This window comes from Chrysochloris asiatica, unplaced genomic scaffold (genome assembly GCF_000296735.1).
Source record: "Chrysochloris asiatica unplaced genomic scaffold, ChrAsi1.0 scaffold00003, whole genome shotgun sequence".
NCBI classification, from domain to species: Eukaryota; Metazoa; Chordata; class Mammalia; order Afrosoricida; family Chrysochloridae; genus Chrysochloris; species Chrysochloris asiatica.
The window spans coordinates 31,329,644-31,333,116 of record NW_006408521.1 but is presented as its reverse complement, the minus strand read 5'-3'; the positions used below and the strand labels follow the sequence as shown (position 1 = coordinate 31,333,116).

Genomic DNA, 3,473 nt, shown 5'->3' with positions numbered 1-3,473 from the left:
GAACATTGTTTCGTTCTGCTGTGCATAGGGTCGCTATGAGTCGGTTCCGACTCGATGGCACCTGACAACAACCCTGGACTTGTTGCTGGATCCGGTTGAGTTCATTATGCCTCATAGTGACCCCTTGGGACAGAGTCCCTGTTATTAAGTGCCAGTTCTACTCCTAGCGATCCTGTGTAGGGTTTATGAGGAGCTGTTGGTGGGTTTGAACCGTCGACCTTGCAGTTAGCAGTCCTGTGCTTATCCTACAACGCCACACCAGGATACAAACCCTACAACAGTCTTTACAGAAGTAGGCTGCCAGATCTTCTGGGAGCTATGGGATGGGTTCATACCGTCATCCTTTCGGTTCTGCTGAGCCCTTAACCATTAAGCCCCCTTAGCCTGGGCCCTTGTTAAGTGCTGTCAAGTTGGTTCTGAAGTGACCCTTCCGAGGAAGGGCTGGTGGGTTTGAACCCCGACTTTGAAGTTAGCCTCCTATGCTGATCCTGCAGCTCCACACCATGACTCTAGCCTGGACCCTTATGGTGGTTGTTAAGTGCTATCACTCTGTACTGACTCGTTAAAGTCTTCGAGTCAGTTGCGACTCATAGTGACCCTATATAGGGTTTCCAAGGAGCGGCTGCAAAGTTGTTTGAACTGAAAGGTCGATGGTTCAATCTCACCAGCTGCTCCTTGGAAACCCTGTACAGGGTCTCTATGTGTTGGAACAGACTCGATGACAGTTAACAACAACAAGGAACAGCTGGTGGGTTTGAACTGCCAACTGTGTGGTTAGCAGTCCAATGCTTATCCTACAGGTCAATCAATTTCTATGCAAGTTAAAAATGGTCTGAATCATTGTTGTTTTGAAATAGATATTTGAGAGAGTATCCGCTGAACTGAGGGAACATTTTTACATGAGATTGAGGTCTAATTTATAATTGTCCAGTTGTTTTTCTTGGTGGGAAGGACCAGACATCTATACGCTTGACTTGGAATCAAACTATGCCTCTTACCTGACCACGGTTATGACTCATCTTTTGCACAGTTTAGGTTTCTTCTTTATAAAAATCAGGTTTTCTTTCTTTCTAAATCTTTTTTTTATTGTAAATTGGGTGAAGACAATGCCTAGTTTTCTGACTGGGATTTATTTTGTTTTGAGTTAGTCATAATCAAATGTTATAACTTCCTGAGAGGAAGAACATCAATAGTTTTGTTCACCAGGATAATACCAGTACTCAGAACAGTGCCTGGCCTGTAATGGGCCCTCAAGAAATAATCACTGTTGAACGAAAGCTTTTCTTAATATGCTTTATTATGAATTATGTGAGAACATTAGCTTTACATTCATCCTATCATATATGGTTTCATTGCCATGGTTACAATCCCCTTCATGTATCATCAATCAATCAATCCTGCAAGCCGCCCCCCCCCCCAGCCCCTACCCCTCCGGTCAGCACACAGCCCCTCTTCCTCTCTGGGTCTAGATTCCCCAGCTGCTCCATCTCGCCACGTCATTGTCTCTGCCTCCATCTCTGGCGTCACCTTTTCTCTGGGTAGGGTCCCGCAGTTTGCTATTCTCCCTTGATGGTCCCACAGGGACCTCCACTCCTGGACTGCAAAGTCAACTACTTCCCTCCTTTTGCTACAAAACATCTACCTTTATATTTCCAATCCTCATAGTCAGTCCTGATAGCAATTATTCACTATTGTGCCACGTGAGTGCTATCCCCATCTCCTTTCATCAGCCCCACCCAGACAGATTGTATCCTACTCAGTGAAGATTCTACCTTCCTCTCTGCCCTCCTGATCTAGGCTCCATCTTGAAAGCTTGTAAGCCAGTCACTTCTTCTTGCCTTCGTAGCCCCCCCATTTTGAGTAGCCAATGTCCAAGATGCCCATCCCTGTCTACCCTGTGTATTGAGGGGGTGGAAATGATCCTCGCTGTAAAGATTGGTTCCTTCTTTTGAGCTACTGCATCCATAGGTGTAGGTCAAGTCCATCAAATTGTAGCAAATTACTCTTTTTTTCCTCTTCTTTCTTCTTCTGGTTGAGCTCTGATCATCCAGCCATTGAAGCCATATCAAGTGGGTATTATTTGCCAGTGTGGGTGTTTTTGTGCATATGCCCTCTCTTCTTATCAGCTAGACTCTTCACTCTCTATTCTAGTCCTCTGTGGCTTTGTGACTGAGCCCAGGAGTCCCCAAGTCTTGCCAACCAGGTTCACAAGAGTCTATTGAATGTGGTAGGGCTTAGCTTGCAGCTTCATTGTTGTTTTTCCCTCACTTCTCCTTATTGGAGACCAACGTGATCACCAGTCAGAGCACTAGTCTGCTGTGTTTTCCCATTGAGTCTTAGTCTTGGAAGGGGGTTTGCCCTGAGGGGACCCAACCACTTGCCTTGATGTCTCCTGGGCAAGCAACTTCTTGTTCTTGTAGCAATCATTCGGACTGCCATTATTGTTTTGTATTTTTCCTGTTGGTCTTTCTTTCAAGAAGTATCTTCTTTTCTTCTAGCTGCTTCAGCTGGTCTGCTTGTCTTTTCACGTGGAGATTTTCCACCTCAGAAGATTCTGGATGGGGTTCAGGATTCCACCTATGGTCTATGCAATGCAGAGGCTCTGCAGGAAGCCTCCTTCACTGGGCAAGTTGTAGCCCCATTTTAGGTATTCATATCAGTTATAGGCAGAAGATGGAATTACAAGCTTTCTATGGTGATATTTTTGGCTATTCCTTTCTCTCCCTCTCAAGTGTCTATTTTATAATGGTATGCAAGGGAAAAGGAGCTCTGGTAGCATAGTGGTTACGAATCGGGCTGCTAACCTCAAGGTTGGCAGTTTGAAACTACCAGCTGTTCCATGGGAGAAAGATGAGGCTTTTGCTTCCTTAAAGATTTGCAGCCTCGGAAACCCTGTGCAGGGTCGCTATGAGTCAGAAGCGACTCCATGGTACTTAACAACAACAGCAATGCAAAGGAAGCCAAGATTCAAAAGACAGCCAATCATCTTAACATTATTTCCCCCTTTTTGCCCATTCCAGCCATGCCTCATTCCCTGTATCCCAGAGCCATGTAGTTCCAAGGTTGTGCATACATCATTATTTACCTCTGTTCCACTTAGCCCATGCAAACCTGCCTAATAGTTCTCCCATCCGCCTTGTTCTTCCATTCCCCTTCCCATTCTTGTGTATTGCCCCTGTCCCCAACACCCAAACTATCCTTTGTCTATTCACTACCCTGTGCTCCAACTTCCCTTCCCTCCTCTCACCTTAGCAGCAAAGTATCTACCCCACCCCCCCTTTAGTATGGGTTCTTTTTCTTAGTCTTTTACAGTAGTGGTCCTATGCAGTATTTCTCCTTTTGTGACTGACTAATTTGACTCAACATAATGTCCTCAAGGTTCATCCATGTTATGTGGTAACTTACAGCTTCCTTGTTGTTCTTCAAGGTAGCATAATATTCTATTATGTATATGTACCCCAGTTTGTTTATCC

General features: G+C 45.0%; 1 protein-coding gene across 1 annotated transcript in view; it reads left to right on the top strand.

The window, feature by feature from the left end:
* Nucleotides 1-3,473, top strand: part of OBFC1 (oligonucleotide/oligosaccharide-binding fold containing 1) — a 51,243-nt gene that overhangs the window by 757 nt on the left and 47,013 nt on the right. The gene's annotated exons all lie outside the window — the stretch shown is intronic.